This window comes from Hemibagrus wyckioides, linkage group LG02 (assembly GCF_019097595.1).
Source record: "Hemibagrus wyckioides isolate EC202008001 linkage group LG02, SWU_Hwy_1.0, whole genome shotgun sequence".
In the NCBI taxonomy this organism is placed as follows: Eukaryota; Metazoa; Chordata; class Actinopteri; order Siluriformes; family Bagridae; genus Hemibagrus; species Hemibagrus wyckioides.
Genome location: NC_080711.1, coordinates 23,941,428 through 23,956,427, shown reverse-complemented (window position 1 = coordinate 23,956,427; position 15,000 = coordinate 23,941,428).

Genomic DNA, 15,000 nt, shown 5'->3' with positions numbered 1-15,000 from the left:
AGGTGATGAGAGCAGGTGATGAGGTGATGAGAGCAGGTAATGAGGTGATGAGGTGATGAGAGCAGGTGATGAGGTGATGAGAGCAGGTGATGAGGTGATGAGGTGATGAGAGCAGGTGATGAGGTGATGAGAGCAGGTGATGAGGTGATGAGGTGATGAGAGCAGGTGATGAGGTGATGAGGTGATGAGGTGATGAGAGCAGGTGATGAGGTGATGAGAGCAGGTAATGAGGTGATGAGGTGATGAGAGCAGGTGATGAGGTGATGAGAGCAGGTGATGAGGTGATGAGAGCAGGTGATGAGGTGATGAGGTGATGAGGTGATGAGAGCAGGTGATCAGGTGATGAGGTGATGAGAGCAGGTGATCAGGTGATGAGGTGATGAGAGCAGGTGATGAGGTGATGAGAGCAGGTGATGAGGTGATGAGGTGATGAGAGCAGGTGATGAGGTGATGAGGTGATGAGAGCAGGTGATGAGGTGATGAGAGCAGGTGATGAGGTGATGAGGTGATGAGAGCAGGTGATGAGGTGATGAGAGCAGGTGATGAGAGCAGGTGATGAGGTGATGAGAGCAGGTGATGAGGTGATGAGGTGATGAGAGCAGGTGATGAGGTGATGAGGTGATGAGGTGATGAGAGCAGGTGATGAGGTGATGAGAGCAGGTAATGAGGTGATGAGGTGATGAGAGCAGGTGATGAGGTGATGAGAGCAGGTGATGAGGTGATGAGAGCAGGTGATGAGGTGATGAGGTGATGAGGTGATGAGGTGATGAGAGCAGGTGATCAGGTGATGAGGTGATGAGAGCAGGTGATCAGGTGATGAGGTGATGAGAGCAGGTGATGAGGTGATGAGAGCAGGTGATGAGGTGATGAGGTGATGAGAGCAGGTGATGAGGTGATGAGGTGATGAGAGCAGGTGATGAGGTGATGAGGTGATGAGAGCAGGTGATGAGGTGATGAGGTGATGAGAGCAGGTGATGAGGTGATGAGAGCAGGTAATGAGGTGATGAGGTGATGAGAGCAGGTGATGAGGTGATGAGGGGATGAGAGCAGGTGATGAGGTGATGAGGTGATGAGGTGATGAGGTGATGAGAGCAGGTGATGAGGTGATGAGGTGATGAGAGCAGGTGATGAGGTGATGAGGTGATGAGAGCAGGTGATGAGGTGATGAGGTGATGAGAGCAGGTGATGAGGTGATGAGGTGATGAGAGCAGGTGATCAGGTGATGAGGTGATGAGAGCAGGTGATCAGGTGATGAGGTGATGAGAGCAGGTGATGAGGTGATGAGGTGATGAGAGCAGGTGATGAGGTGATGAGAGCAGGTGATGAGGTGATGAGAGCAGGTGATCAGGTGATGAGGTGATGAGAGCAGGTGATGAGGTGATGAGAGCAGGTGATGAGGTGATGAGAGCAGGTGATGAGGTGATGAGGTGATGAGAGCAGGTGATGAGGTGATGAGGTGATGAGAGCAGGTGATGAGGTGATGAGATCAGGTGATGAGGTGATGAGAGCAGGTAATGAGGTGATGAGGTGATGAGAGCAGGTGATGAGGTGATGAGAGCAGGTGATGAGGTGATGAGAGCAGGTGATGAGGTGATGAGGTGATGAGAGCAGGTGATGAGGTGATGAGGTGATGAGGTGATGAGAGCAGGTGATGAGGTGATGAGGTGATGAGAGCAGGTGATGAGGTGATGAGGTGATGAGGTGATGAGAGCAGGTGATGAGGTGATGAGAGCAGGTGATGAGGTGATGAGGTGATGAGGTGATGAGGTGATGAGAGCAGGTGATCAGGTGATGAGGTGATGAGAGCAGGTGATGAGGTGATGAGAGCAGGTGATCAGGTGATGAGGTGATGAGGTGATGAGAGCAGGTGATCAGGTGATGAGGTGATGAGAGCAGGTGATGAGGTGATGAGGTGATGAGAGCAGGTGATGAGGTGATGAGAGCAGGTGATCAGGTGATGAGGTGATGAGGTGATGAGAGCAGGTGATGAGGTGATGAGGGGATGAGGTGATGAGAGCAGGTGATGAGGTGATGAGGTGATGAGAGCAGGTGATCAAGTGATGAGGTGATGAGGTGATGAGAGCAGGTGATCAGGTGATGAGGTGATGAGGTGATGAGAGCAGGTGATGAGGTGATGAGGTGATGAGAGCAGGTGATGAGGTGATGAGGTGATGAGAGCAGGTGATCAGGTGATGAGAGCAGGTGATGAGGTGATGAGAGCAGGTGATGAGGTGATGAGGTGATGAGAGCAGGTGATCAGGTGATGAGGTGATGAGAGCAGGTGATGAGGTGATGAGAGCAGGTGATGAGGTGATGAGGTGATGAGAGCAGGTGATGAGGTGATGAGGTGATGAGGTGATGAGAGCAGGTGATGAGGTGATGAGGTGATGAGAGCAGGTGATGAGGTGATGAGGTGATGAGAGCAGGTGATGAGGTGATGAGAGCAGGTGATGAGGTGATGAGGTGATGAGAGCAGGTGATGAGGTGATGAGGTGATGAGAGCAGGTGATGAGGTGATGAGAGCAGGTGATGAGGTGATGAGGTGATGAGAGCAGGTGATGAGGTGATGAGGTGATGAGAGCAGGTGATGAGGTGATGAGGTGATGAGGTGATGAGAGCAGGTGATGAGGTGATGAGAGCAGGTGATGAGGTGATGAGGTGATGAGAGCAGGTGATGAGGTGATGAGGTGATGAGGTGATGAGAGCAGGTGATGAGGTGATGAGGTGATGAGAGCAGGTGATGAGGTGATGAGGTGATGAGAGCAGGTGATGAGGTGATGAGGTGATGAGGTGATGAGAGCAGGTGATGAGGTGATGAGAGCAGGTGATGAGGTGATGAGGTGATGAGGTGATGAGAGCAGGTGATCAGGTGATGAGGTGATGAGAGCAGGTGATCAGGTGATGAGGTGATGAGGTGATGAGGTGATGAGAGCAGGTGATCAGGTGATGAGGTGATGAGGTGATGAGAGCAGGTGATCAGGTGATGAGAGCAGGTGATGAGGTGATGAGGTGATGAGAGCAGGTGATCAGGTGATGAGGTGATGAGAGCAGGTGATCAGGTGATGAGGTGATGAGGTGATGAGAGCAGGTGATCAGGTGATGAGGTGATGAGGTGATGAGAGCAGGTGATCAGGTGATGAGGTGATGAGGTGATGAGAGCAGGTGATCAGGTGATGAGAGCAGGTGATGAGGTGATGAGGTGATGAGAGCAGGTGATGAGGTGATGAGGTGATGAGAGCAGGTGATGAGGTGATGAGAGCAGGTGATCAGGTGATGAGGTGATGAGAGCAGGTGATGAGGTGATGAGGTGATGAGAGCAGGTGATCAGGTGATGAGAGCAGGTGATGAGGTGATGAGAGCAGGTGATGAGGTGATGAGGTGATGAGAGCAGGTGATCAAGTGATGAGGTGATGAGGTGATGAGAGCAGGTGATCAGGTGATGAGGTGATGAGGTGATGAGAGCAGGTGATGAGGTGATGAGAGCAGGTGATGAGGTGATGAGGTGATGAGGTGATGAGGTGATGAGAGCAGGTGATGAGGTGATGAGGTGATGAGAGCAGGTGATGAGGTGATGAGGTGATGAGAGCAGGTGATGAGGTGATGAGGTGATGAGGTGATGAGAGCAGGTGATGAGGTGATGAGGTGATGAGAGCAGGTGATGAGGTGATGAGGTGATGAGAGCAGGTGATGAGGTGATGAGGTGATGAGGTGATGAGAGCAGGTGATGAGGTGATGAGGTGATGAGGTGATGAGGTGATGAGAGCAGGTGATGAGGTGATGAGGTGATGAGAGCAGGTGATGAGGTGATGAGGTGATGAGGTGATGAGGTGATGAGAGCAGGTGATGAGGTGATGAGGTGATGAGAGCAGGTGATGAGGTGATGAGGTGATGAGAGCAGGTGATGAGGTGATGAGGTGATGAGAGCAGGTGATGAGGTGATGAGGGGATGAGAGCAGGTGATGAGGTGATGAGGTGATGAGGTGATGAGGTGATGAGAGCAGGTGATGAGGTGATGAGGGGATGAGAGCAGGTGATGAGGTGATGAGGTGATGAGGTGATGAGGTGATGAGAGCAGGTGATGAGGTGATGAGGGGATGAGAGCAGGTGATGAGGTGATGAGGTGATGAGGTGATGAGGGGATGAGAGCAGTGGTATTGTCCATCTTTAAAGTGCAGATGTGCAAAAGTCTTCTTTGTATGTAAACAGGAGCAGACTGTGCAACATGTATGTTATGTGTTGTATTGTGTGCACAGTCCTGTAATGTGCAAATGTGCAGATGTACATTGTGTGTTTATTGGTGATGGTGATGTGATGGTGATGATGGTGGTGGTGATGATGGTGAAGGTGGTGATGGTGGTGGTGATGGTGGTGATGATGGTGATGATGGTGATGGTGGTGGTGGTGATGGTGGTGGTGATGGTGGTGATGATGGTGGTGATGGTGATGGTGATGGTGGTGGTGGTGATGGTGATCAGGAGTATGAGATACACAGCCTCCTGCTCCAACACCTCTTCTCCACACTGTTTACATTCTGAACACGAGCTTCCTGAAACCTGAAAGCTTTTCTGGATTCACTGCAGAACCAAGAGACTTTCACTCGCTTTCACTCGGAAAAACGCCGCATCAGCTCGATCTGGTGTTCAGATACAGGAACTGCTCTCCAGCACCAGGCTTTTTATTAAATACTCTATCTCTCTCTCTGTCTCGCTCTCTCTCTCACACACACACTTTCTGTCTCTCTGTCTGTCTGTCTCTCTATCCTTCTCTCCCTGTCTCTCTCTCTCTCACACACACACACACACACACTTTCTGTCTCTCTGTCTCTCTCTCTCTCTCTCTCTCTCTCTCACACACACACACACACACTTTCTGTCTCTCTGTCTCTCTCTCTCTCTCTCTCTCTCACACACACACACACTTTCTGTCTCTCTGTCTGTCTGCCTCTCTCTCTCTCACACACACACACTTTCTGTCTCTCTGTCTCTCTCTCTCTCTCTCACACACACACACACACACTTTCTGTCTGTCTGCCTCTCTCTCTCACACACACACACTTTCTGTCTCTCTGTCTCTCTGTCTCTCTCTCTCTCTCTCTCTCTCTCTCTCTCACACACACACACTTTCTGTCTCTCTGTCTCTCTCTCTCTCTCTCACACACACACACACACACACACTTTCTGTCTCTCTCTCTCTCTCTCTCTCTCTCTCACACACACACACACTTTCTGTCTCTCTGTCTGTCTGTCTCTCTATCCTTCTCTCTCTGTCTCTCTCTCTCTCTCTCTCTCTCACACACACACACACTGTCTGTATCTCTGTCTGTCTGCCTCTCTCTCTCACACACACACACTTTCTGTCTCTCTGTCTCTCTCTCTCTCTCTCTCACACACACACACACACTTTCTGTCTGTCTGCCTCTCTCTCTCACACACACACACTTTCTGTCTCTCTGTCTCTCTGTCTCTCTCTCTCTCTCTCTCTCTCACACACACACACACTTTCTGTCTCTCTGTCTCTCTCTCTCTCTCTCTCTCACACACACACACACACTTTCTGTCTCTCTCTCTCTCTCTCTCTCTCTCTCTCACACACACACACACACACTTTCTGTCTCTCTGTCTGTCTGCCTCTCTCTCTCACACACACACACTTTCTGTCTCTCTGTCTGTCTGTCTCTCTATCCTTCTCTCTCTGTCTCTCTCTCTCTCTCTCTCTCTCACACACACACACTGTCTGTATCTCTGTCTGTCTGCCTCTCTCTCTCTCACACAAACTTTCTGTCTCTCTATCCTTCTCTCTTTGTCTCTCTTTCTTTCTCTCTCACACACACAAACACACACTTCATGTCTGTCTCTCCCTTTCTGTCTCTCTCATAAAAAGTCCAGCAGTATCTGCAGCAGTAGAAAGTGGATTGGTGTGTGTATGAACACAGCTCTGCTCTTATAGCGCTCCTTACATCCTTTAATCTGGAACAGTTTGGTCTTCCAAACATTCCTGCTTTCTTCAGGTGTGTTTTCAGAATTCTTATTGTGTTTTTGGATTTCTCATTGTGTTTTTTAGGATTTTTTATTTTGTTTTGCACTTTTCAGCCACCGTACTTATCTCATCCCCATACTGAGGGTGGAGAAGACGAGCAGAATGAGCCGATTAAAAAAAGAACATAATGATGTAGCAGAAAAAGATCCAGACAGATGTAGCAGATGTGTTAACATTAAGGAAATTTGAAGGAACGCACTGGGAGTGCGGTTCCACGCAGGAACAGCAGATGTGTGAAGACAAGCCGGTCGTGAGTGTGAGAGACGACGTCGTGTGTTTACACTGAAACGCCGCTCACGCAGACCAGCTTCTGGAAATAAACTCATGTTTTGTGTAGTAACAGTGCTAATCGTATGTGTTTGTATTTTTTGAGATTCCTACACTACTGAACAAACTACACTACTGTGTGTGTGTGTGTGTGTGTCATTCCAAGAGTCTATTTCATGACATAAAATTACAATTCTAGCAATAGTTCTTTACACTGAAACCGTTCAGTGTAATCATTTGTTATAGGCAAAATATTCATTTTTTTTGTTCTGCAGGGAAAAAAAAAAACCTCCTACATGGAAAAGTGCGATGGAAGTGGGAATTTCCAGTAAGAAGTGGTCCATGGAAGGAACAGTGGTGAACCAGCAACAGGGTCATGGGCGGTCAAGGCTCATTGATGCACGTGGGGAGCGAAAGTTGGAAACGGTATTCCCTGATGGCTGTGGCCTCTTTCAGCAGGATAATGCGCCGTGCCACAAAGCAGAAATGGTTCAGGAATGGTTTGATGACCACTACAACCAGTTTGAGGTGTTGACATGACCTCCAAATTCCCCAGATCTCAGTCCAATCCAGCATCTGTGGGATGTGCTGGACAAACTACACAGAGAGTTTAGTGACGCAGTCAGACAGGAAATCAGACTGTTCAATTTCTGATAGCTTGTTTTCCTTATAAATAATAAACCACACTAGAGATGAAATGCACAGCTCCTGAGTTAGCGACTCTGGTCTGATGTGGATTATTCTCAGCATCGCACACACACACACACACACACACACACACACACGTTCTGAAATATCATGTAGATTATTACAGGTCACGTTGAAAATGAATGAGGTGGAAGAGGAGTGAGAAAGTAAAAACATTATCAGACTTTAGCGTAATGTATACTTATAGGTCATGAATTCTGAAATCTGATTGGTCAGAAGGTTTTGATTATAGCTGCTATAATATAAGTGACAACAGAGATTTTTTTCACAAATGCTATTATATCGGGGGAATAAAACACTTGGGGTCACGCAGTTACAGGGAAATAATCAGTTCTGCAGCAGAAACAGTAACTCTGTTTATTTATTTATTATTATTAGTAGTAGTAGTAGTAGTAGTAGTATTGTGTAACTGATTAATATAGATTTAGCTGAAATCTGATCAGACAGCGCTCTGGAATAATGCAGCGTCTGATGATTAAAATGTTATCCTGAGCGTTGGGGTGAAAGTTCTCTCAGCGGTTCTCTTCCTTCATTAATTATTACATGTTCTGCGTCTAATCCGCCGTAGCCGTAGGATCAGGCCGTGATCTGAAATCTCATCCCGCTGCTATTTCACGCCAGTTTGCTTTCATTCCACGGCAGCCCAAAATAAAATAGTGACGAGAGACGTTGCATTATTAATGTAATCCTGTACATCAGTGTGCTACGCCGCTGCTCTTCTGCACACAGAGAGAGAGAGAGAGAGAGAGAGGAACTTTTCCACATCACTTCTGTCAGCAGTCACGAGCCACCAAACGATTACCTCTTCATTAGATTATTAGGTACGCAAATGAATTAGTACAGTAAGTGAACTTACTAAGCAGGATTTATGATGTTTGTGATGTGTTTATAAATTGTATGTAGATTTTCTAAGACATCACTGTGTCCTGTAACGGGTTTGTAGTAGATCATTGACTTTAGGCCCGAATGTTTTAATATATACACGAGGAAAGCTATTCATGTTCATAGTCAGAGTCATGCACTCAGGTACAGTGATATACCTCAGCACCTACTGCGCTTGATTCGGTACCTGCTACATTCGATTCATTACCTGCCGTATTCGATTCACTGACTACAACATTTGATTCAGTACCTTTTCCATTTGATTCAGTACCTACTGCATTTGATTCAGTGCCTACAGCAAATGATTCTGTAACTTCTGCATTTGATTCAGTACCGACTGCATTTGATTCTGTACTGGCTACATTCTGTTCAGTGCCCACAACAATTGATTCTGTAACTTTTGCATTTGATTCAGTACCAATTGCATTTGAATCAGTACTGGCTACAATCAATTCAGTGCCTTCTGCATTTGATTCAGTAAATTCAAATTCAAATTCAAATTCAAATTCAAATTCAAATTCAAATTCAAATTTTATTTGTCACATACGAAATCATACACAGTACGACATGTAGTGAAATGCTTTTGCCTTTGATTCAGTTCATATTCATTTAACTCAGTGCCTAAAGAATTTGATTCAGTGCCTACTGCATTCAATTCAGAACTAGCTACATTTGATTCAGTGACTACATTTGATTCAGTACCTTCTGTATTTGATTCAGATGTTTTTGTATTTGATTCGGTGTCTACAACAAATGAGTCTGTAACTTCTGCATTCGATTCAGTACCGGCTACATTTGATTCAGCACCGGCTACATGCAATTCAGTTCCTGTGGCATTCACTTTAGTGCGTAATGAATTTGATTCAGTGCCTACTGCGTTCAATTCAATACTGGCTACATTTGATTCAGTGACTACATTTGATTCTGTGCCTACTGTATTTGATTCAATATTGGCTATATTCAGTGACTACATTTGATTCGGGACCTCCTGCACAGCCATTGATATGTGTTTATATACAGTATATGTGTGTTTGTTTGTGTGTGTGTGTGTGTGTGTGTGTGTGTAGTATAAATACAGTCTGAACATTAACAGCAAAATGTTTTTTAAGTAAAAAATTTCCTCAGGTGTCACTTTAACCACAAGGAACAAGGTTCAACACCTACAGTGCTTACACACAGCTCTTCCAAGCCAGTCCTGTTGAATTATGGGATAGCACAGTGTGCATTGGTTCCATCCTGCAGAATCTCAGAGGACGCAGTAGATCATCTGAATGTTTCTCGCCTGATGTTTTACCAACACTGAAAATTCAGAAGGAGATTCAGATGCAGCTTTTGGTTTTTCTGTAGATAATCTGATGACACTAACGTCCTTTTAAAATAAACACACTGTGTGTTATTGTTATTGCTGTTGCTGTTGCTGAGCTCATGTAGCAGGACATCGGGTCAGGCGACGCCCAGCAATAAACCCCGCCCGCGCGGATCGTTAATTTTTATCCTCGTTCATTACAAAAGCGAAAATCCAGTAAAATACGACGCACTTATCACAAGAAGCGGCATAGGTGCTGTTTTTAATAAGTTCCGGTTCCACTTCAGCATCTTTTACCTTATTTCTAAACATAAATTGTGCAACAACTGAATCATATAAGGTCTGGGAAAAGAATCCCAGCAGCCAGATTTTCCGTCCCTCAGGTCAGCTTGAGCCTTCACCTCCCAATCTTTATTTGTATAATTACATCAATGTGCAGATCTGCAGTTTTACAGGTAGAAAGTTCTGACTTTTTTAAATCTCAGCCTTTAGGCCATTAGGAGGAAAGGAGCGTCGTCTCGTTCGTATGGAAAAGAAACACAAATCGCTGCTTATGCAACATTTTTTACAGGCATTTTAGTGTCTTTTAGTATGACCTTCTCTTAGTGTATAAAACAATACGAAAGAATTGTGAATAATTCATGTGTTATGATGTGAATGTGTCTGTGTTTGGAGAATTGATGAAGTGGAAATAATATCTTTAAAAAAGAAACAAGACCAAGCCACGCGCAAGTGCATAAAATGCTTCGTTCGCATTCACACAGGCGAGCTACGGGTTTGCGAAAGTAATTACGTGGTAAATGGATTTCAGATTAATAACATAACCTGTGCCCGCAGGGAGCGCGCAATTAGTTCGGCATGAAAGACAATAAAAGTCCGTGTCTCATTTTAAACACAAGCGCAAACACTGATATCGGCTTTATGGGCTTTTAAAGATGATTAATAATCAAACATGAAACAGGAAATGTCAAGCGTTTGAACAAGATGTGCTATATAATCTATTTTAGTTTTGCATTGCTGGTCTTTCTTGCACACACACACACACACACGCATACACACACAGGAGGTGAAAGCGCCATAGTGTGTTCATGTGCTCGACATGGGTCAGGAGGTGAAAGTGTGGATGCTTCACTTCACTCCACACATCCGATGTGTGCAGCGTTTAAGGTTTGTTCATATCTGATGTTTGTTCAGCAAGCGGACTGTAAAAATACTTTTCTAAAATAGTCATGAGGTGTCAGGCCGTGTCACGTCACGTCAGAGGAGGTAGACGGATCGTTCCATGTGTGTGTGTGTGTTAGATGAGTGTGAGTAGTCGGGTCATTTCATGTCAAATGACTTGAGGAAGATGGGTCACTCCGTGTTAAATCAATGACGGAGCGAGATTAACAGCTTGTTCCATTTCATATCGGTGAAGGCAGACGGGTCGGTCCATGTCAGGTCATCAGGAACGGATGAGAGGATGAATGGTTCGTTCCATTTTCGTTCTGCGTAAATAGACTTCATGCTGAATTAGATAAAAAAAAGCACATCATGTTAATTTGAACAGACAGGACAGAGCAGCCGGGTTAGATCGGACGCTTCCAAGCACAGTCTGGGTAGATTGGACAGATCACCCTGGGTAAATGGGACACACCATGTCCTAACAGTCTAGGGAGATTTGATGCTTCTTGTCTGATCATTATGGGTTTTTGCGACCAAAATTCTAGTTAGATCATGTCTAGGGTCTAGGGTCACTCTGGGTAGATGCTGTATTTCAGGTCTGATCAACACAGGTAGAAGGGACATGCCATCTGCCACTGTGGGTAGAATGAACAGTTCTCTCTGGATAGATGAGATGCACCGTGTCCAATCACTCTGTTTAAAATTCTACAGATCTCTATGGGTAGGTGTAACATTTCCAAACACGGTGTCCAAACACTCTGAGTAGATATAACATGGCTTGTCCAAACACTCTGGGCGGCTCAGACAGACATCTCTGGGTAGATGGGACACACCATTTCCAATCATTTTAGCTAGATCTGACCTGTCACGGAAGATGTGCCACTTCATGTCCGATCATTACGGATTGTTGTGACAAACATTCTAAGTATATGACATCAGAACAAGTCTAAACACTCTAGATGGACAGATTGGACATACCGTGCCTAATCACTCTGGACAGAGGGTGTATTTCAGGTCTGATCAGCACATATACACGGGACACTTCATGTTTAATCACTCTGGATAGATGCACGCCACATGCCTCGTCCAAACTCTCTGGGTAGATTGGACACATCTTGTGAAGCTGACACATGTGATGTCTTAGCAGATGGAACATGCCATGTCTAATCACTCAGGATAGACGCAGCAGGCCATGTCCAAACTCTCTGGGTAGATTGGACACAACACGTCCAATCACTCTGAGTAGATCAGACAGCTCTCTATGGGTACATGAATTTCAGTATGAACTCTTACAGCCTCTGGTATGGAATGTTTTAATAACAACCTCAGGTCACTGCTAGAAACAGGAAGTGGGATTCATTTGTGGAAAAAGAATAGCCGACGAACAAACTTACAACCCATCAATTAGCGGGCCACGCTAATGTGACGCACAATAACAGCCTCCGAGTGTCCACATGCAGAGACGCTGTTTCACAGCATGTCATTAACACACACTCGCTACTAATTGATAACGGGGTCTATGCCTGCTAATTCTGGCTCTACTAAATAAGAGAGAGAGAGAGAGAGAGAGAGAAAGAGAGAGAGAAAGAGAGAAGGAATGGAGCCATGCTGAGTAATTAAATGCTGTGTCATTATGAGTATCCTTATTTCATTATTTACTAAAAATGAACACACTAAGACTGCTGTACTAAAAGGAAACTCCGGCCTAGTTTTACTCCACTGGGTCTTTACCCGGTATCTGATTAGCACAGACTGAGAATAGATCAGAAATCACGAGCTCCAGGCAGGCTACAGTCACTTTCAGAGCTTTGATTTATTTATGGCTCTTGGCAGACGCGTCCCAAATCACAAACTTGTGCACTACTCTACATCAAATTGCAGTACATTATTATCTCATTTATAGAACTGAGCCACTGAGGGTTAAGGGCCTTGCTCAAGGGTGCAGCAGTGGCAGCTTGGTGGTTGAGGGATTTGAACTCACAACCTTCCAAACCCTGCTTAACCAGTGAGCTACCAGTTTACTCCATTAGCTTAAAGATAAATAAATTGATTATTGACCAAAGATCCACCCTTGAGGGTCTCACAAAAGCTGTGTCCCAAATCGAATACTTGTGCACGCTGGACAAGAGAAATTCAAGATGGCCAAAGATACTCTGGCTGAACATTTTGCTAATTCCATTCTTATTCTATTCTATTATTGTTTATATTTATTGTATCTTCATTTTTATATATTGTATAATTGATAGTCTATTTTATATTATTATTTTTAATCTAGTCATGGGGGTCACAGTCCAGTGACTTCTGTGCCGGTCCCAAGCCCGGATAAATAGAGAGGGTTGCATCAGGAAGGGCATCCGGTGTAAAACATTGCCAAACTTAATTATGGGAATCGTCAGTACTCTGAATTTCATCCCGGATCGGTCGAGGCCCGGGTTAACAACGTCCGCCATCGGCGCCGTTGACCTACAGGGTGATGATGGAAATTGGGCTACTGTTGGTTGGAAAAGTAGAGGAGGAAGGAGAGTGTGCAGACAGAGAGAGAAGAGGAAAGGTAAGAGTGTAGGAATGAGAATAGGAACTCTGAATGTTGGTACTATGACAGGGAAAGGTAGAGAGCTGGCTGATATGATGGAGAGAAGGAAGGTGGATATACTGTGTGTACAGGAGACCAGGTGGAAGGGTAACAAGGCTCGTAGTATAGGAGCAGGATTCAAGCTGTTTTATTATGGTGTGGATAGTAAGAGAAATGGAGTAGGTGTGGTCCTGAAGGAGGAGTTTGTGAGGAATGTTCTGGAGGTGAAGAGAGTGTCAGACAGGGTGATGAGTCTAAAGTTAGAGATTGAAGGGTGATGTTGAATGTTGTTAGTGGTTATGCCCCACAGTTAGGTTGTGAGTTAGAGGAGAAAGAGAGATTCTGGAGTGAATTAGATGAGGTGATAGAGAGTATTCCCACGGGGGAGAGAGTGGAGATAGGAGCAGATTTTAATGGACATGTTGGTGAGGGGGACACAGGTGATGAGGAGGTGATGGGCAAGTTTGGAGTTAAGGAAAAGAACCTTGAAGGACAGATGGTAGTGGACTTTGCTAAGAGAATGGACATGGCTGTGGTTAACACTTATTTTCAGAAGAGGGAGGAGCATAGAGTGACTTACAAGAGTGGAGGTAGGAGCACACAGGTAGACTATGTAGAAGAGGCAATCTGAAAGAGATTAGTGACTGTAAAGTGGTAGTGGGAGAGAGTGTAGCCAGACAGCATAGGATGGTGGTGTGTAGGATGACTTTAATGGTCTGTAAGCAGAGGTCAAAGATAGAGATGGAGAAGAAAACCAAGTGGTAGAAGCTGAAAAAGGAGGAATGTTGTGAAGAATTTAGACAGAAGTTGAGGCAGGCTCTGGGTGGTCAGGTAGTGCTGCCAGATGACTGGGAAACTACAGCAGAAGTGATCAGGGAGACAGGAAGAAAGGTGATGAGGAAGTTCAGGATAGTATTCAGAGGAAGAGGTTAGCCAAGAAAAAGTGGGACATGGACAGGACTGAAGAGAATACACAGGAATACAAGGAGTTACAGCACAGAGTGAAGTGGGAGGTGTCGAAGGCCAAGCAGAAGGCGTATGATGAGTTGTACACTAGGTTAGACACTAGAGAAGGAGAGAAGGACTTGTACAGGTTAGCTAGGCAGAGGGATCAAGATGGGAAGATTGTGCGGCAAGTTAGAGTTACTAAGGATAGAGATGGAAAGGTGCTCACAAGTGAGGAGAGTGTAGATAAGATTAGAAAGGATGAAGTCAGGAAGGCTTTGAAGAGGATGAAAAGTGGAAAGGCAGTTGGTCCTGATGACATCCCGGTGGAGGTCTGGAAGTGTCTAGGAGAGGCGGCAGTGGAATTTTTAACTAGTTTGTTTAACAGGGTTTTAGAGAGTGAGAAGATGCCTGAGGAATGGAGAAGAAGTGTATTAGTGCCGATCTTTAAGAATAAGGGTGATGTGTAGAGTTGCAGCAACTATAGGGGGATAAAGTTGATGAGCCACACAATGAAGCTATGGGAAAGTATAGTGGTAGCTAGGTTAAGGAAGGTAGTGGAAATTAGTGAGCAGCAGTATGGCTTCATGCCCAGAAAGAGCACAACAGATGCAATTTTTGCTCTGAGAATGTTGATGGAGAAGTATAGGGATGGTCAGAGAGAGCTGCACTGTGTGTTTGTAGACTTGGAGAAAGCGTATGACAGGGTGCCAAGAGAAGAGTTGTGGTACTGTATGAGGAAGTCAGGAGTAGCAGAGAAGTATGTCAGAGTGGTGCAGGACATGTATGAGAGGAGCAGGACAGTGGTAAGGTGTGCTGTAGGGCAGACAGAGGAGTTCAGAGTGGAGGTGGGACTGCATCAGGGATCGGCTCTGAGCCCCTTCCTGTTTACTATGGTGATGGACCAGTTGTCAGAGGAGGTCAGACAGGAGTCTCCTTGGACAATGGACAATTGCAGATGACATTGTGATCTGTAGTGAGAGTAGGGAGCAGGTGGAGGAAAACCTGGAGAGGTGGAGGTTTGCGCTAGAGAGATTAGGAATGAAAATTTAAATTATTTTTTATATTTTTATATTCTAGTTTATCATTTTTATTTCCATTATAGAGCAATCGTAAAAAA